The sequence below is a fragment of the Phyllopteryx taeniolatus genome, chromosome 15, assembly GCF_024500385.1.
Source record: "Phyllopteryx taeniolatus isolate TA_2022b chromosome 15, UOR_Ptae_1.2, whole genome shotgun sequence".
NCBI lineage: Eukaryota > Metazoa > Chordata > Actinopteri > Syngnathiformes > Syngnathidae > Phyllopteryx > Phyllopteryx taeniolatus.
This window is the reverse complement of record NC_084516.1, coordinates 11,081,022-11,101,680: the sequence shown is the minus strand read 5'-3', so window position 1 is coordinate 11,101,680 and position 20,659 is coordinate 11,081,022.

The following is a 20,659-nucleotide window of genomic DNA, read 5'->3' as shown; positions in this document are numbered from 1 at the left end:
CTTGTTATTATCATCCTCACTGTTTTCTCTTAGTACTTATTTTCACACTACTAAATACCAACCTTGGAAATAAAAACCAAAACAAAGGTTTGTGAGGGAGTCAAACCTGACAATCTCTAAGCGTTATATTTTTGCATCAAACTCATTTTTAGCATTTATATTACTTTATTTTGGATTTTGAATACCATGGTAGCTGGGATCAAAGTTCAAATAATGTACGTTTGTTAACTTTCTACTTGTAATAATTCTTAACCTTAATCTTGAAGCATTGTATTGTCACAGAAACCTTTCTTTTTAAATGTTTTACCATTATGATAATTACTATGAAATCTTAAAATTTTGATGTCAAATCCTACACAATACATAGTACTCGGCAGTAAAATAGGTATAATACCTTGGATGAAGAGTCATCTGACTAATAAAACAGCCCCCACTATTTTATTTAAATTGAAGATTAAGTTTTATTCAGCAAGCATTATTACACCCAATTGCATACTATTTTACTATGCAATGGTGTCTTTATAAGGATAATAAAGATTACAGTATAAGCAGTGTTGGGAAAATTCATTTTCAACTGGAACTTGTTCAAAGTTCAGTTCACTGTTCCAAAAATGAACTAGTTGAGTTCATAGTTCATAATTCTAAATTTTGAACTAAGTTCACCATTCCAAAAATGAACTAGTTCATAGTTCTTTTTTGTTTTTTCTCAATATGTTGCTGACAGGGCGGCACGGTGGGCGACTGGTTAGAGCGTCAGCCTCACAGTTCTGAGGAGCCCGCCTGTGTGGAGTTTGCATGTTCTCCCCGTGCCTACGTGGGTTTTCTCAGGGTACTCCGGTTTCCTCCCACATCCCATCCCAAAAACATGCATTAATTGGAGACTCTAAATTGCCCGTAGGTGTGACTGTGAGTGCGAATGGTTGTTTGTTTGCATGTGCCCTGCGATTGGCTGGCAACCAGTTCAGGGTGTACCCCGCCTCCTGCCCGATGATAGCTGGGATAGGCTCCAGCACGCCCGCGACCCTAGTGAGGAGAAGGGGTTTGGAAAATGGATGGATGGATGGATGTTGCTGATGGGCTAGTCCCCTTAAAATACTGGCATTTAATTTCGCCACTGTCCCCACCCATTCAAGCCACACTAGTAGCCAGCTGCAGCTTCCACCCTACAATCTCAAAAACATGAGAAAAAAAATGTTGCTTGAATGTTTTTTTTTATTATTATTATTTTATTTTTTTAAAATGAAGAATTAAAACAAAAGCAGGACTTAATGTGCAAACAAAAACACACAGCACGGTATGACAAGAACAATGGTTTAAGGACTGATACCTGCATTCATTGCAGCTCTGGCGGACTATATTAACAAAATATTTTATTTGATCTATTCTTGTATTACAAAACAAACAAAAAAAACATCCTATATCATGACAGTGTGATCATACAGAGTTTTAACTAAAGCATTCTGATACAAATAAATTTCCGAGTAGGCCAAAACAATTCTTACAGTTATGTACTATATTACAAAAAAGAAAGAAAAAAACCAGAAGAATCCATTCAATCCATTTACGCAGTGTCCCTGAATGCACCTCACATTCGCACACAGCTGCGACGTGCCTGCATTAATGGCGGACGTGGCCGCACTGAATTAGTTGCCAAATACAGCGTTTATCAGCAGAACATATGAAGGCTCGTGTAAAGTGTGTTCAGACTGGTTTTTATTAGAAATCCCTAATAACACCTGGAACTCTTGAATGAAAATGAACTTTCATTCGTAAACCATTCCTTGATGCCAGGAGGAGCGCGTTCTCAATTATATTTATCAGAAAGAAATAAACTAAGTTCAGTTCAGGTTTGCACAAAATATTAACTATTTCATTCACTTTCGTTCATGGAACTCGTTCAAGGTACAACACTGATCGCATATGTATATTTTGTTCTGATATTCCTTAAAATATAACCATTAATTTTCCATGCCACTACTGCAGACCACTTGAATATCTGACATTCACACTGTAACTGAATGAGAACTTAAGAAGTCAGGTGAGCCGGCATGGTGGACGACTGGTTTGCACATTTGCCTCACAGTTCTGGGGACCGGGGTTCAAATCCCAGCCCCGCTTGTGTGGAGTTTGCATGTTCTCCCCTTGACTGGGTGGGTTTTGTAAGGGCACTCAGGTTTCCTCCCACATTCCAAAAGCATTCATGGTAGGTTGATTGAAGACTCTAAATTGCCCGTAGGTGTGAAAGTGAGTGCGAATGGTTGTTTGTTTGTGTGTGCCCTGCGATTGGCTGGCGACCGGTTCAGGGTGTACCCTGCCTGCCGCCCGAAGATAGCTGGAATAGGCTCCAGCAGCCCGCGACCTTAGTGATGATAAGCGGTAGAGAAAATGGATGGCTGGATGGAAGTCAGGTGAGTGAATCACTACACATTCAGTAACTCGTTCCTTTTTATAAAAATGATTGCTTTGACTGCAAACAATTTGTATGAACACACCAGGACAAACATGATTGTTAAAATCTGACGACTAATCAAATTGTCATATTTGTTTTAGTTTATTTTCCATTTGTCCTCAGTGCTGTATTCTTCATGGTCTGTGTGGGTGTTACATCCGCTGACTCCTGCTCATACAATAAAATAACTCTGTTATACTACATCAGAGCAATAGGCAGTGGACCAGTCATAGCTTGAAGGAATAGGACTATGATGTTCTTATTTTCTGTCCCTGTACTTGGAACTAGACATGAAGCAGAGAGTGTATTGTCACAACTGACATAAAACTCAGTAAATCAAATAAACTCAGTTTGGTGGCCCAGCAGCGTGTCCCCTGGTAACAGTACTTCAAATGACTAGAGATGTGTTTCACTGATCCCCTGTAACGGAGATGAAAGAAAATGTTCCTGTTCAGGTAAGTAAGTGAATGCATCATAACTGCCAAGGAGTCTCGCTAGAATAAAGGAAGGAGAATACCTTTTATGGAAGGCCATACAAGCTTCATTGCTGCCTTTCTCTTAAGCTTCAAAATGGTTTGATTGGAAATGCTCATCTTCAAGTCTGCGCCTGTGTTATGCCCATCGTCTTCTATTCTGTTGTCAACCATTTACATTTATGGCAAGTATTCCCCAGATTAGATTGACACAGTGTGATTGCAGTTCGTATGTCTGCCTCGCAGTCCAGAGATCCGGATATCTGTGATAGGCTCCAGTTACCCAATGACACTAATGAAGACAAGTGGTATAGAAAATGAATGGATGTGTCACAGTCTTGCTGTTTCTGCAATGACAGCTAAAACCCGCCAATCAGAGGTTGTCAGCCAAAGCCAGGTTCACCCTCCCTATTTAAGGCTATGCTGATGATGTAATCAGTGTCAGCCAGTCATACATGCAAGACGTTACAACATGACCCAGTGAGAGTTCTGCTTATCGCGTTCACCTGTTCCTGTCGCCATGGCTGTTGGGGATTCTATTACAAGGTCAACAAGTAGTGAGTTTCCCCGATTCTGCTCTCTGTGAATCATGGATTAAGACAACAGTGAAATCTGAACATTTCCTGACCTGCTATCTGTGGATTATGGAACATTGCATCACTTTGCATCACTCCTCTTCTCTGTAGTGGCCAAACTGTTTAAGTCTCGTAGAGTTAAAAAAAAACAATGACAGAACATGCCCAATTCAACACTGGACACAAATATTTGATTTAAGATATGGTTCTTACCAGCAAGCCAGCTGCACACAAAATGGAAAGGAAGTGAAAAGGTTTTGAACCATTTTTAAAACGATAAACAAACGATTATTTTCTGATTTTCTTCATCTACCATGAAAGCAAACAGATCATATTTCTGTTTTTAATGGAAAATAAAAAAATGTTGTCAACTTTAGCTGTTTTAAGAAAAGTGATCAACATTTCTGCCTCCCTTCTAACATATTTCAAAACAAACAATAACCCTGTCATTCCCAAATTTTAACGAGTCCCAGAGCCCAATTTGAAATCCTCTGAGGCCCACCAAAACCTTAAATCACATCACGGATTAACACATGGGAGTAAAATCAATAATTCCAAAACGCCTGCATGAAGTTTTAATGATCACGCTCCATAAATATCTGCAGCAGAGAGCACAAATTCTGAACAGAAACTAAGGAGTGGTTTTGTTTCTTGTAATATAATAGCTACAAGTAATGTTACAAACTGTAGATAACCATACGCGCTTGGCATCAGGGCTCTTTTGTTTTATCACACAGTTTATCAAAACACTCATATCTTTTGATCTGAAATGGCTCGACCTTGGTGTCAGACATCTCGAGGTCGGTGGACTTTTCACAATAACGACTGACTCACCCCATATTCCCTTAACTTGTATGGGACCTGTTTATTTGTCATACATTCTCAACATTATCAAAGTGTTTCTGTTTTACGCAAATTTCATGGCGTGTTTGATCAGCTCATAGCCAGTTGTCTTTGTGATTGCGCTTGTGTGTACACATGCAGATAGATCACAATGCATTCAAGTGAAGCATGTAAAATGCGTGTGACAACATGTTAAACAGGTATTTAATTCTTTCAATGACTGTAACAGTACAGTCTGGATATACATATAAGTCAATGTCAGCCGTCTCGCGGGACCCGCTCACTCTGAGCCTTAGGCATTTGCCTGACAGGCCTGCACTGTTGCGCCGCTTCTGAGTACCATTACTTATGTTCTCTCAAAAGGTCTGTGTGGACAGCAAAAAGGTTGGCAGACTGCTAACGTGCCAATAAATTTTACCATGCTTACAAAAAAATACCACAACCATCAGCGAAGATCTTTATCCTGAACTTCTTCTCAGTGTGACTTCATATAAAAGTCCTTTATGAATGATATGGACAGAGAAAATATAAAATTTCTCCGGCTTTAGCTTGTCTGCAAATAAACGCCTAATGAAGTCCAACATAGTTTGTACATTTGTTTTTTTTTTTTTTTTTTACTTGCCAGTAACTGTCCAGTTGTAACAATACATGTATTTGCATCCAGAATATTTTTGGTCTGGAATTTTCCATGTGGTTCTTGCGCAGCCTCTTGCTAGCACACGTCAGGGATAGTGATATGCATTTGGCCGTAAGTCAAACTACTTAATTAATTTAAAATCACATCGTTAGTAACATGAATACCACTGCAGCACGAAAAGAAATTGTGTGGTGCAAATGGAACTTCCACCAGCATTTTGACAGCCTCTACTTGGCTCTTCAGATACAGCCAAAGCAATAACAAATGCCATTGAAGTTTTTATAGCGTATTCATTTAGACTGTTCTGTTACTGTTGCATTTTCCTGCATCGTTCGTTATGTAAAATACATATTTCATAAAAAAAAAAATAATAATAATTCTCCTTTTATTGCATATTTTCTTGGAGTAGCTTTCATTCATTGGAGAATTCCCTGCTTGAAGTTTACTGCTGTTTTTGTTTCATTCACATAATTTTAATCTCATTAAATCTGTGTATAAAAAGGATAAGCACATTTGTGTTTTGAATTTATCATTTTTTCCTATTGTTCCAAATGTGAACTGGACTGTGACCTTAAAACCAAGGCACATACCGAACCATGAGTTCTGGCCCCCATACATTTAATGTAATGCAAAAAATTGACACAAACACCACAAACCCGTACTGTAAATGATAACCTCATCCATCGTTTTTACAAACTTTCAACAAGGATGTTCCTGAAATCTGCATCATTACAGAAGCATTTTCAGATGTGTTGCCATCATTAACAATACAGTGCATGTCTTATTACATTATTACTGGCGTAATGAGATTGTATGGTACTATTTGTGACCTATTTGAGGTATTTATAAACTGCAAGTAGGAGGAGATCATGGGAAAACAATGTGGAGGTGGGAGATTTTATACCCATAATGAGAAAACACAGACATGCAAGGGTATCATTCCAAGTTAGCACGAGTAATTGTTGTACTAACCATAATTATATTCACTCTAATTTCCTTTTTTTTCCAAATTGATTCACGTTGTCATGTTGTTTTTTAATTATTATTATTTTTTAACACTTTTCTTTGTACGGACAAAAATTATTGCAGATGGCTGCTGATAGATAAATTTGCCTTGCCTCGGTCCCACAGGGAAAACAGACAAAGTTCCAAGAATTGTAAATGAGCAAAAGATTTCCTTCAATCCACTGACATAGATGAGTGGGTTACTTGGGCTTTGTGGCGTTGCCTGTGCCTGACTCTGAGAGTCTCATCCACAAACAATTGAGTGCCAACAGAAGCATGAGCTCTCAGAGTAATTAATAACATTATGTCTCGTAATTACTTTCTCTGTGTCTTCTATGACCTCAGGGAGCAGAATTCCGCCTAATGGGAGTAATACTTCAAGTTTAGAGAGCAGCTGAATTGACCAAGATTGTAGAACTGACCCAATTATATCTATGCTTTGAGGTGAAAAACAAAACCAATTCTGAAACAATCTAAAATCTCTAGATTTTCTTGAACGTAAGTCTTTCTTGTTGGAAAAACAGGTGTAATTCTGTGCTCATGGTAATTAAAATTTACTAGCACACAGTGGCTCTCAGCCACAGATAAAAGTTCCTCTGGGGAGAGATGCTTATCCCATCAGCTCCACACCCAACTGAATTTCTCTGCTGGCTGCATCTTAATAAAAGGGACACAGATAGCCGTGGGAGTTTGCAATCCTCTAGCCTCATCATTAGTCTTCAGGTTCTGCCACGCATGGACACCAAAGAAACTCAAACTGCAGCCTGAGATTTAACAATCCAATTATTGTCTTGAAAAGCAATTGGTACTTCGACTGGTTAGAGCGTCTGCCTCACAGTTCTGAGGACCGGGCTTCAATCCCCGGCCCCACCGGTGTGGAGTTTGCATGTTCTCCCCGTGCCTGCGTGGGTTTTCTCCGGGCACTCCGGTTTCCTCCCACATCCCAAAAACATGCATGGTAGGTTGATTGAAGACTTTAAATTGCCCGTAGGTGTGCATGTGAGTGGTTGTTCATGGTTGTTCATTTATATGTGCCCTGTGATTGGCTGGCAACGAGTTCAGGTTGTACCCCGCCTCCTGCCCGATGATAGCTGGGATAGGCGCCAGCACTCCCGCGACCCTTGTGAGGATAAGTGGCTCAGAAAATGGATGGATGGAAGAACAAAAAGTGGGAAACTGGACAAATGTATTGGCACATGGTGCCCATTCAAATAATTAATTCATCAGGGGTTGGGCTTGAATTTATATCTTCATTTTACCAAAGTATTCTGGACATTTATATGCTTCCAACTTTGTGGGAACAGATTTGATACGGCGCTTCTCTGGTCCCTGAGGTGCATTACGCAAACTCCATAAAGGCATGTTCAATCAAGTGTGGTGTGGAAGAACTCGAGAACCCTAACCTCAACCCCATCAAACATCTCTAAACAGGAACTGCCAGGTCCCTTCATGACAAATGTTCTTTTGAAAAGTTAGGGTCATGAACAGGTGTGCATCATTGTCTAAATAATCTGTGTGTTTATCGTTTAGGTTGCTGCTTTCTGCCCAGTCTTTGTCAGGTCCTAATCCTATGTGGGGACTTTGTTCCTGGTATACTCAATTGCTGATTTACTCCTCTGCCTTATTTTTCTCTGTACATTTTTGGAATTTTTAATAGCATTGTTTTTTTTATTTTTGTTTTTTTATATAAAGCAAATTTTTTTCTTTGCCTGGGTCCATGCATCAATTCTTGCATTTGGGTCCAGCTTTCTATGCCCATCCCACATCATGTGTTGTGACAAACTCTCGATCTTGCACCAGTCATGATGTTGCTTTTAGTATCCAATCATAACTGATTCAAATCAAAAAAGTCAAATAAATAAAAAAATATTTTCTAGGTGGAACTAAAACAAAAGTTATGCAACTTGCTACTGAGCCTATGACTTCAGCTCTACTATGGATGCGACAAATAATTAACCTTCCTAAACCCGTCTGCAACCAGTTCAGGGTGTAACCCGCCTCATGCCCGATGATAGCTGGGATAGGCTCCAGCACGCCCGCGACCCGAGTGAGGAGAAGCGGCTCAGAAAATGGATGGATGGATGGATGGATGGATAAACCCGTCTGGATCTTGAGCTTTACCACTGTCTTTATCATGAATGAAAACAGCAATAGCAGTGTTTTTACAATTGTATTCATTATTAAATTAAATCATGGCAGACTGCACATCTGTACAGCAAATGAACATAAAAATGACTAAATGGATCAATTCAATTGCATGGTCTTGCTTTAGCAGATAGTCAGTATAAATGGTGTCCACAATCCTGTACGTTTTCTTTGTTTGTGTTTCCTTTGATTTACTGCTAATCGACTTGTGGTGTAAACCAAACCTCGACATGACATTGCAGGGGATCATAACAATAAACCTTATTAAATCATTCCATATTTGTTGGGGTGTTTACAGGCAGACTAAAGGAAGCTTCACAAAGCACCTGGGCAGACACAAGGCGAACGAAAATTGATGACAACCTCTGAACCATGAAGCTACTCAAAGGGAATCACCTGAGGGAGTCTGATGAGCGTACACTGCAAGGGTTGCAGGCATTAAGGGGTTTTCTCTACTTTTATAGCCTCTGCCTCTTTGTTCCCTCATACTGCCATTGGTGAAGGTTGTGTTTAAATGATGTGGTAATCACAGCCAACAACCTAGAGCACAGGTGTCAAACACAAGGCCCGGCGGCCAGATCCGTCCGGCCACATAATTTTATGCAAATCACGTGTGACAACTTGCATGATTATTGCTCAAATCTGTACTCAAATTTCAAATTGACATATGTAATAAACGTTGAGATATTGCAAAAGCATTTATTTTTGTTACCAAACCCATTTTTTACAGTAACTTAAACAATAGTTGAACAATCTATTCTTCTTGACATCTGATTACAAAACTATCCATCCATCCATCTTCTGAGCCGCTTATCCTCACAAGGGTCGCGGGAGTGCTGGAGCCTAGCCCAGCTATCTTCGGGCAGGAGGCGGGGTACACCCTGAACTGGTTGCCAGCCAATTGCAGGGCACATATAAACAAACAACCATTTGCACTCACATTCACACCGACGGGCAATTTAGAGTCTTAAATTAACCTACCGTGCATGTTTTTGGGATATGGAAGGAAACCGCATTGCCCGGAGAAAACCCACGCAGGCACAGGGAGAACATGCAAACTCCACACAGGTAGGGCCGGGGATTGAACCCCGGACCTCAGAACTGTGAGGCAGACGCTCTAACCAGTCGTCCACCGTGCCGCATTACAAAACAAATTATTTATATATATTTTTTCATTTAATTTAGTATATTTACTAATATAATGAGGCAATTAAACATTTAAATGGTTTCACAGTCATAAGGCCCTCTGAGAGGAACCGTAACCACAATGTGGCCTAGAGCGTAGCGTATGTAAAGATGATGAAGCCTTAAAAAGGGGCCTTTTCTGCATCTATTACAGATTTTTTTTATGACTATCATATTGATTGTTTTTTTTAAATATGTCTTGTTTGGATTTTGGTCATGCAGTATGGTGGACCTGCATGCCATTTTATGCCGGAACAGTATTATGTGATCTACTCCTCTGGTTATTTGTATCGTGATTCTTGCTGGATATTTATTGGAATTGCAGTCGTACAGAACAAGGTTTAAGAGGGAACAGGCCAAGGGAACAGAGCAAAAAAAAATAAAAATAAACAATACAGAGAACAATAACGCTATATAACAACAATGATGTTACTAAGGAATTGGACTTGGTGTTGACCAAAGTACAGTCCAATTCATGTGTAAAAGCATACAATTTTTCAGTGGAATATTAAATTAATGACGTCTAAAAGAAGTACAAATTTTAAGGACGAAGAGGTGGAGGTGTTGCTGTAGCATGTTAATCTGGATCATGCGGATTTGTCTGGGGTGGGTGTGCTAAAGGCCGACAGTTGCCGAAAGGCCAAGATCTGCTCATGATGCTGCTGCACACACAAATGGAAAGACTTGCAGATCTCTGTTAATAATAAAAAAATAAAAAATAAACTCTAGACATGTCTCAGGAGACTGGGGTGACTGGGGAGGGAGGCCGCAACCAGGAAGACTACATGCAGATGACACAAAAGTGGAATTACGCCGCCTGTTTAAAATGGAGGAAGGGAGAATGGCAAATGAGTGAGCAGAGTGGAATAAACAAGAATAAATATTCATTCATATTCGGTTCATTAGTTACACATTGACCAGTATGGACAAGAGCCTGATACATATCAGTGTGTCACTAATATGCTTGATGCTTGTTCATTCACAGTTAAATGATGGTCCTTTTATACTTACTGTATCCCAATCAATCTTTACATGTGTGTTCAATTGAAGTGATTATATACCTGCATTATTTATAATCATCATTAAATCATTTGTGTTGCGTTCAGATAAATTAATATCTCAGTGGAAAGAAAATGAATATGTTGTAGATTTCTAACACTGTCTAATAAAACCAGGCATTCTCATGGTAGTATGGCCACAGGCCACAGTCAATGTGTCTGTGAGGCTTGTAGTCATGAGGTAAGCAACAAATGTTTTAAGACATCAGGTCTCTATCCCAACGATAAGGCTTGGGGATTAATAGAATAGATGTACGGCTTTACATTATTAGGATACCAAATAAAGGTATCCCCCTACAGTCCCATCCAAAAAAAGCACACAATCCGAATACAGGTTCATTTCGTAAAAATTGGGATTATTTCATAGGATTACAATTTAAAGCTGCAAGAGGCTGGTTGTTGATTCGAGCCCTTAGCCGTTTTCAAGCTAGCGAGCAGTGCAACAAGTGGATAAATTGTCACAATTTGCAACCGCTCAAAAAAATAAAGGGAACACTAAACAACGTAACTCCAAGTCAATCACACTTCTGTGATATCAGCCTGTCCAGTCTGGAGGAAATATTGATTGTGAATAAATTTCATTGGTATGCAAATGGGGCAGACACTAGGTGGAAATGAGAGGCAATTAGCAAAACAACTCTATAGAGGACTGGTTCTGCAGGTGGTGACCACGGAGAATTCCCCTGTCCTCACCCTTTCTGGGTGATTTTTATTTATTCATTTAGTTTTGTAACTTTTGCATTTTGCGAGTGGTTTTACCATTAGAGGTCTTATGAGGCAGTGTCTAGTAACCAACAGAAGTTAGGTAATGCAGCTCATCCAGGATGGCACATCAATGCGCACTGTGGCAAGGACCACCAGGAGATGTGGAGGGGGCCGAAGGAGGACAACAACCTTGCAGCAGGACTGCTTCCTGCTCCTTTGTGCATGGAGCACTGACAGAGCCCTACAAAATGACCTCCAGCAGGCCACTAATGTGCATGTTTCTGTTCAAACGTTCAGAAACCGACATCCACGAGTGAGGGCTGTGTTTACAGCACAACACCGTGGAGTCCGATTGCCATTTGCCAGAGAACACTAAGATTGGGAAGATTTGCCATTGGCTCCCTGTGATCTTCACAGAAAATGTCTAGATCAGACGACAGGATTTTAGCCCCGATTTTGGCCCGATTAGCTATCGTGGGCAATTTCCCAGATCAGGCCCAACATATGTTGCCGGAAATGACAAAACTTCTTGTAGTATGACATAATCCACGACCATTGATTTGGCCCTAAGATAGCCCTAGGATGCCAAAATGAAAAGTCTAGCATATTTGATTTTTTTTGGACATCTTCTGTCTAGTGTGACATATCAGCGACAATTCTATGACAGCACACCTTGATGTCGACCAATAGGATTGCATATTGTGACCGGTGTATTGCCTCCAGTTCATGCAGTTTTCGACATACTTGGTCACCGTTGTCAGCATTTATTCATGTGCACAAATCAATGTTTACCAAAGCTTTAGAACATGATTTGACAGAACGCCATCATATTCACATAAAAACGTTAGTGCTAGCACTAGCTTGCTAGGGTACATGTTGTCTGCTTGTGAGCCGTATCGTATTAAAAGTACGTGACCATGCCTTATGCAATACTTGAATGGATAGCTTAAACCATCCTGTCTCGAGCACCAGATGACACAGCACATTTTTTTTTCTAGTTTTGTTCTTTTTTTCCCCAACATTGCTGCAGTAATCCTTTGTTTGACAACAACTTGTTGTCACCATGGTAAAGCTTGCAGTAAAAGGCGACATGTTTTCTGGTCACGCGTCCCCGACTGTTTGTTTTGACAAGATAAAGCCTAGTGATTGTAAAAGACGGGATACGGTGGTATTGGAATGCAGAATACAGAATATGGAATATATCGTGTAGTTTTGCCACCGTCTGACCGATTTTATGGCAGTAGTCTGACAGTGGAATTGTGAAAGATCAAATTTGTCCTATAGTCTGATCCAGGCACAAGAGCAGGTTCACAGTGAGCTCGGGACAGACACGAGAGTAAGGTTGGGTGATCTATATCGCCTTCGATATAGTCCTGAACGTTGCTTTAACGAAATTTTATGTTATCAAGTATTCATTCTGTCTCTCATTCCGAAAGGTTGCATGGACGGCATATGAGGAGGAGAGAAAGTTGGAAGTGCATGAATGTCCTCATTCGCCAAATCACCGGACATGATTCAGTCACGTGACTCAAAATAAACTCCAGCTCTCAAACAAGCAGGCTGAGCACCCTTTTCAGCAGTTTAGCAGCTTGACAAGTGGGTGAATTGGAACAATGGACCTCAATGGAACGTATGTCCACGTTTTTGTTGCAGCAACAGGCCACAGACGTACTTGCGGGCTTCCCAAACGCGACCAGTTTAAAAGAATGGACGGCGCTGTTAACATTGTAAATTCACTGGAGGGTTTTTTTTCATTTTGGATAACATTTACAAAGGAGACTGTGCACTCTCATAGTCATCCCGACTGCTGGTGAGGCTAATGGAGGAGCTAGCTCACATAGCCCTACTCCTGCTGCAGCTTTTTTGTAAGTAAATCATGTATTTCACTATCCCATCACCAGTCACCTGCTGCTTTATTTATTTGAAACAGGGTTCAAATAATCCAATAGCAGATGCTAAATTTGTCACGGGGAATAATACAAAAAAAAGATTATGTCACATCATTCTTTCAAAATTACGTGTGTGTGAGTGTGTCCGTGAGTGTGAAGCTTGATCTTTTTTCCATTTCACTCTTCATAAGAACCACCTAGTCATGTGGAAAGGTTTAAAAAGTTTGTTATGAAGCTAGTCAATCTAATTTCCCTCACGGGATGAATAAAGTATCCATCCAGTCATCCATACACGACCTTCGCTGAAGAAAAGTTGAGGAAAATAAGCAAACCACAGTCAGAAAACCCTTGCTAAGTTATTTAGCAAACACGTACTAAATGATAAAAACAAGTAAACATTGGCAAGACATAAAGAGCGCCCATCAACGACATTTCTTTCTGCAATGTTCTAACCAAATATGTATGCCAGTGTGTGCTGTACACACTCTCCTTCACACTCTGTCTATATATATTACATTTTACACCTCCAAAGTGCTTCCACACTAACTATATGCGTATTGAAGCTTTTCCTATGTCCATAATAGACATACTCCTGGTACATAAAAAGAGTGACTTGTGTGCATTATATCCTTCTATAGGTAGAAAACACATTTTCTGTGAAACCCAGATACATTTTGACCCATCAGGATGAAGCAAGTAATTCTACACAGTGGCTAGCATAGTGAGATTTTTGTTGTTGTTTAAAATATATTCTACTGAAGAACATTTTCTTTAATTTAAAGTTTATTCTACGGACTATTCTGTGACTTGAGATTTTGTCTTAACCGCAAACTTAATTTTTTTTAATGCACTAGCAAAGCAGAGTAATGTGAATGCAAAGTAATGAAGCCTGTTGATCACATTAGCTTCTTTATAACGCAACATCACAATAAGTTGAATAAGAGCAAATCCAGATTTACCTTGTGAATTGTATTTTTTTTGTGAAAAAGGAAAATTGAATTTTTGTAGCGCTTTGCTAAAGTGAAGCTATTACCACTTTTCTTTACAAGTTTCTGTTTTCAAAAGTTTTCAAAAGCATTAAAAGTTATCAAAACCATTAAAAATCCATTTTAACTTGGCTAAGAGTTGTCCTTCTTCTGTTCTGAAGTTCTGTTTTCTATCAGTCTAAGTCCTCCATCTGATAAATGAGGACCAATGAGCCTTCTGACTTAGAACGTGGAGGCTTAGCCGAGTTGTTGAGTTTTTTTTAATGGCTGTGCTCGGCATATTAGAAAAGACTATCTGAATTATTGGATCCTCAGAGTAATGGTTCTGTTCAGCGCAACACAGGATTATTTATTTTTTGTCAAGTGTGTTTTATCCAAAAAGGATCGTACGATGTCGGAGAGGAAATCAGAATTTAAATTTTCATTTAGGAAAACTACATTTACAACAATAATATCAAACAAAAATAAACACAATAAAACACCCATTAGTGCACCCCTGCCCCCTATTATATGGAATTTAGAAATAATGGTGAGTAATTATTAAAAAAACAAGTATTATTACAAGTTATTTTGTAGGTATCAGACGACCTTTTTTTTTTTCAGGTAGAAGCTGTTCAGAATCAGAATCAGAATCATCTTTATTTGCCAAGTATGTCCAAAAAACACACAAGGAATTTGTCTCCGGTAGTTGGAGCTGCTCTAGTACGACAACAGACAGTCAATTGACACTTTTGAGACATAAAGACATTGACAAAAAAAAAACAGTCACTGAGCAGTAAAGGGTTGCTAGTTATCTGGTAATGCTGGTAATTTTTTTTTTTTTTTTTTTGACAAATTTTTTTGTTAGTCATTTCAGTGAGCCATAATTTAAAAGGGGGGGTTACCTATTGTGCAAATACCAAGCTCTCTCCAGTTTTAGAAACCACTATAAAGTAGGAATTCCCAGGTATTGGAATAAGGAAAGAGAGTGAGTTAGTCCTGAAGTACTGTACACCTTAATTTGCTTCCAAATTCTGAACATTCTACGTATTGACAATGTTTCCACCATAAACAGATTTATCTAAAGTAACTGGGGACAAGATTACCACACCCAAACTACCTGCATATGGGGGACACTGCTCCCTCTCCAGCTCTAGCCAATGAGGGGCTTCAGCAGAGTCATATGACAATATTGAAAATAAGATTAAGATTAAAGGACCATTAATGAAGACAAAAGTCTGGGAGACCAAGCCTGCCAGCACAGTTCGGTTTGCAAAGGTGAGTTTTTAATGTTGCAATTATTTTGAGCATGACTGTTCAATACAAGTCATTACGAATACAGTGTAAAGGAGGGCATCCTGTTTATAATCATCTTGCAAGAAATGTACTTGGAATGTAATTAAACAGTTTATTGAAGTCAGTGCCTGCATTTGTGTTGCCCAAAGCAGAATTTGATTTGGAGCCCCCTCTTCCATCACCACAGTGTCATCTGTGCTTGTCTCATTCTTATCCATGTGTAACACCATAATGTAACACACCTAAATGTATAATGTTTTTAGTGTTTTCTCGACTAATCCAGTGTCACATGTAATTAGAAGTGACTAAAATCACGGCTGTGGCTCAATACCATGTTGTTCTTTCTCATTTAGGGTGAATTTGAATTTAACAAAATAAAAACAACAAAGTGGATACTGCATTTGTTGAACGAGTTCATTGCTTTTGTCTTCAAAACTTAAAACAGATGTACAAATCTTTAAGTACAAAGCAAAACCAAAGAGCCTACAGTATGAACACTATTTGCAAAAATCTAATCCTAAATTAAACTGTTTCTCTAATGATTTGTATACTTAAATCATGAATGAAAAGCATGAGTGTAGTATACCTGAATTAAAAAAAATAATAATAATTATGTATGGATAAAAAAAAACTTAAAAATTCTCTTCCTATAAAATCATTATAGGTAGGGAAATTAAAGTGCATGTTTCATTTTATTAAAATTGTCATAAGAATAAATCCTGCTTTCACTGTCAGTTTTTGCCACATGCGCCAGAAAGGCCTTATGCGATCATATTAATGAACTAAATATGTCGAGCATCACAGTGTGAAGTGTTTCTCATTACTCGTGTTAAAATCCTATCCCACCAAAGATGCTGCCAGCAGAGAGGTGATGGTGCTGATGGGAAAAAAACAAAGCCTGGCCCTGCTGACACCAGACAAACTGACATCAGATGGAAACACGTGTTCTGCCCCGGGGGCCTGCTGCTGCCCACAGCTGTGAGTTCATAACTAAAGAAGGTCTACTGTTATTAACCAAGACATGAAAACACAAGCAATCAGCTGCACTGTCTATGTAACATTGGAGTAGCATTTAGTAGTTCAAGCAACATGAAACCTGTGTTTCCAAGTGATAGATGCATACGTATGCATCTGTCTTTACTTGATCCAGTATGTTAACAACTGAAGACACGATTTTTAAGAGCACATTATCAAGAAAAGCAATTACTTCCAAAATGGCATACATTCAGAGCTTCGAATTTTCCTTTTGTCTATGTCACCCATGCTTTCAAGTTACAAAATAATAGTTTGAATGACATCAGTAAAATGGAGAGGTATACATATGCATATTGGTCTGCATGGCCTTAGGAAATATAATCAATGGCACATACTACAATTTAATTAATCCATTTTGTATACCACTTATCCTCATTTGGGTCACAGGTGAGGAACAGTGGAGCCTATGCCAGCTGACTTTGGCCGTGAGGCAGGGTACACCATGTACTGGTCGCCAGCCAATCACAGGGCACATATAGACAAACATGCATTCACCTGCATGCATGTTTTTGAAATCTGGGATGAAGTACCCCCAGAGTCCCCGGGGACATCTCACACAAACACAGAAAGAACATGCAAATTACACACAGGACTATGAGGCAGACATGCTAACCACATAATGTAATTCAAATATTCAAAGAATTTCATTTAACTAAAGCAACTTGAGTGGACAAAAGGCCAAAACATAATAGCCTTAAAAAATACCCAAGCTCCTGTTTACACGGACAAAGTTAAGAGTTGTTTCCATAGCTTACACAAAACTGCAATATCTCAATATCCTTTAGTCCAATTGTTTTATTATGTTTCAACTTCGCTTCCCTGTCAGCTATCAAATGAAGACAATGTTCCAAAAATACAATTTAAATACATACTAATATTGTCATGGCCCTGTGTTTCAAGTTGTTTTTCTTTGTGTTGCAGTGTCTGTGTGGGCGTGGACATCGGTGCACCTGTCATGCATTGTAATCATCAGCCTTTTTAGGGGGCACCGTGACAGTGTGTGGGCGTGGGAATATTCACTCGCTTTCGCCCCGTGTTTGCCGCCGTTCTGACCGCTGTCCAAATTTAGACTCAATACGATTATACCACACGGACTGTTTGTCGTGTCTCCCTGCGTTATCTGTTTTTGATTCTCTCTGGTTGCGAGTTCCTTTAGTTTCGTATGTCGCCATCACATGCTCTGCCATTTAATTAAAATTGTTCGGACCTCTGACCTGGAGTCTATTTTTTGGGATCTGCCCTTACGGCATTGCCGATCGTGACAGAATATTCCGACCAGAAATGGATCCCACAAACTCCGACTCTTTTCGCCACGCGTTGGCAAGTCAGGGACATTTGGTAGGTAGACACGAGACATCGTTACACGAGCTCAGGGAGGCAATTACGGCGTTAACGACCCATTTTAGTACACTGAGTTCTCGGGTTGATCAGGTGTGTGCACTTGGATTACCTCAGGTTCTGGCAAGAGCACCCGCCACCAACAAGGTGGCTGCGGTGCCACCCGCCAGGGAAGCTTGTCTCCCAAATCCACCTCGTTATGCTGGGGAGCTCGGCGGCTGCGGTCAATTTATTTGTATCAATTTATTTATCAATGTACCCTAGTATTTGACCAACAACCGGTCTCGTATGCCCAGGATATATATATAATGAGTCTACTTACGGGTCAGGCGGCATCGTGGACTGAACTGAGGAGAGTTTTTGATCACCCCGTCAAGGGCAAGGAAACCGGTAGTTGGTTGTTGGACCATTCCCAGGGGGACTTGTCAGTAGCCGAATACTCCATTTCGTTCCGCATCCTGGCAGCAGAGAGTGGATTCGACGATGATGCGCTGAGCGGCATTTTTCGTCAGGGACTCTGTCCTGCCGTCAAAGATGAGTTGGCGGCCCGGGACGAGACCACTAATTTGGAGGAGTTGATCGGACTAGCCATTAGACTGGACAATCGACTGAGGGAACGGCAGCGCGAGCGGGCGGATGAACGGTACATTTTTTTTGAGTCCGCTTCCCCGGGAGATTCTTCGTCCGCCATGGAAGACACAGCCTGTGTTCCCCCATCCACCTCGGCGTCGACGAGGGAGCCGGCCATGGAGGAGCCGATGCGACTGGCGGAGACGGAACGTCGGAGACGCATGAGAGCGGGGGCGTGTCTGTACTGCGGCCGACCAGGACACAAGGTATCCACCTGCATGGCGAGACCTTCACGGGGAAGTAACGCTACGCGTTCCAAGCAGAGCAGCCAGGTGGTGGTGACAGCACCTTCTGCCTCCGGAAAGAACGTCTCATCGTGTGAGTATTTTGATGAAGACTTGGTACCCGGTGAATTGAGAACTGGATCGAACAAGAGACTACAATTGCCGGGCGAAGTATCGGGATTTGGCGGCAGTGTGAAGGTTACCGCGTTAATTGACTCCGGAGCTGATGAGTGTTTTGTGGACTCCTGTGTGATAGAGACTCTAAATTGTCCACTGTACAGACTTAGCAAACCGAGAAAAGTTATTGATTTGGATGGGCGTCTCCTGGCGGTTACAACATACATTACGGCTCCACTGTGTTTAAAGCTCTCGGGTAACCACATCGAATCGCCGCGATTTTTTTGTAATGCCCTGTCAATCTGCTCCAGTTGTGCTGGGATTAACGTGGTTAAAACTTCATAATCCAGATATTAATTGGGATCAACTACAGATGGTGAATTGGAGCCTATTTTGTCATTCTCATTGTCTGCCATGTTGACTACCACCCCCCGTGTTCAAGACGAGCACATCGATTTGGCTAAAGTACCGGCTGAGTACCATGATTTGCAACTAGTGTTCAGTAAGGATGGCGCCCAGTCTTTGCCTCCGCATCGTCCATACGACTGTTCCGTAGAGTTGATTCCCGAGGCTCCACTACCATGTGCGAGGCTGTATCAGATTTTCAAGCCTGAGCAAGAGGCATTAAATAATTATATTTCCACTTCGCTAGCTGCTGGGTTGATTCGTCCCTCATCGTCGCCAGTGGGCGGCGGATTTTTTTTTATCGATAAAAAGGACGGGACCCTGCGACCCTGTGTCAATTTCCGGGGTCTTAACGACATCACGATAAAAAATAAGTATCCTCTCCCGCTGTTGGACTCGGCGTTTGCCCCTTTACAGTCTGCAAAGGTGTTCACAAAATTAGATCTGCGAAATGCCTATCACCTGGTGCGGATGAAGGAGGGAGATGAGTGGAAGACTGCGTTCAATACTCCATTAGGTCATTTTGAGTACTTAGTCATGCCTTTTGGACTCACGAATGCACCCGCTGTGTTTCAGTGTCTTATTAATGATGTGCTCCGGGACATGATAAATGTATTCTGTTTTGTGTACTTGGACGACATCTTAATCTTTTCCCGTGATCTACGTGAACATCGCCAACATGTCCGCATGGTGTTGCAGCGCTTGATGGAAAACAGTCTTTACGTCAAGGCTGAGAAGTGTGAGTTCCATGCGGAGTCGGTACAGTTTTTGGGGTTCATTGTGGAGAAGGGCCAGCTTCGGGCCGATCCAGCCAAGATCCAGGCTGTGGTTGATTGGCCAACTCCAACGTCTAGGAAGCAGTTGCAGAGGTTTTTGGGTTTTGCTAATTTTTATAGGCGATTTATCCGTGATTACAGCCTTAAAGTGGGACCTCTGACTAGACTTACTTCCAATAAGATACCATTTGTATGGACCCCTAAGGCAGAAGTGACTTTTGATCATATTAAACAATTGTTTGTGAAGGCTCCTGTGTTACATCATCCTAATCCTGACCTTCCTTTTGTTGTTGAGGTGGACGCATCTGATTCAGGTGTGGGGGCGGTCCTGTCCCAGAGATCCCCGGTCGACCAGAGGCTGCACCCCTGCGCCTTCTTCTCTAGGCGCCTGAGCCCTGCAGAGGCCAATTACGATGTGGGAAATAGAGAGCTGCTGGCCATTGTCCTGGCACTGCAGGAGTGGAGGCATTGGCTGGAGGGTACGAAGGAACCTTTTCAAGTTATCACCGACCACAAGAACCTGTCTTACCTCCGGACTGCTAAAAGACTCAACCCCCGTCAAGCACGTTGGGCCCTGTTCCTTACCCGTTTCGACTTCATCATCACTTACTGCCCTGGGTTGAAGAACGGCAAACCTGACGCCTTGTCTAGGCTGCATGGCCCGGCTGCTGTTCAGCCTGTTGTGGAGACCATTCTACCTGGGACCCGGGTGGTGGGAGCGCTTCAGTGGGAGGTTGAGAAGAAGGTGGAGGAGGCGGGGAGGGACGTCCAGGCCCCGGGAGGTGTTCCTGATGGCAAATTGTTTGTTCCGGTCGTTTTACGTCCAGAGGTGTTGAATTGGGGACACACTTCTAGAGTCGCTTGCCATCAGCTTTCCTCATTTCCCAACGGTTCTGGTGGCAGGGACTA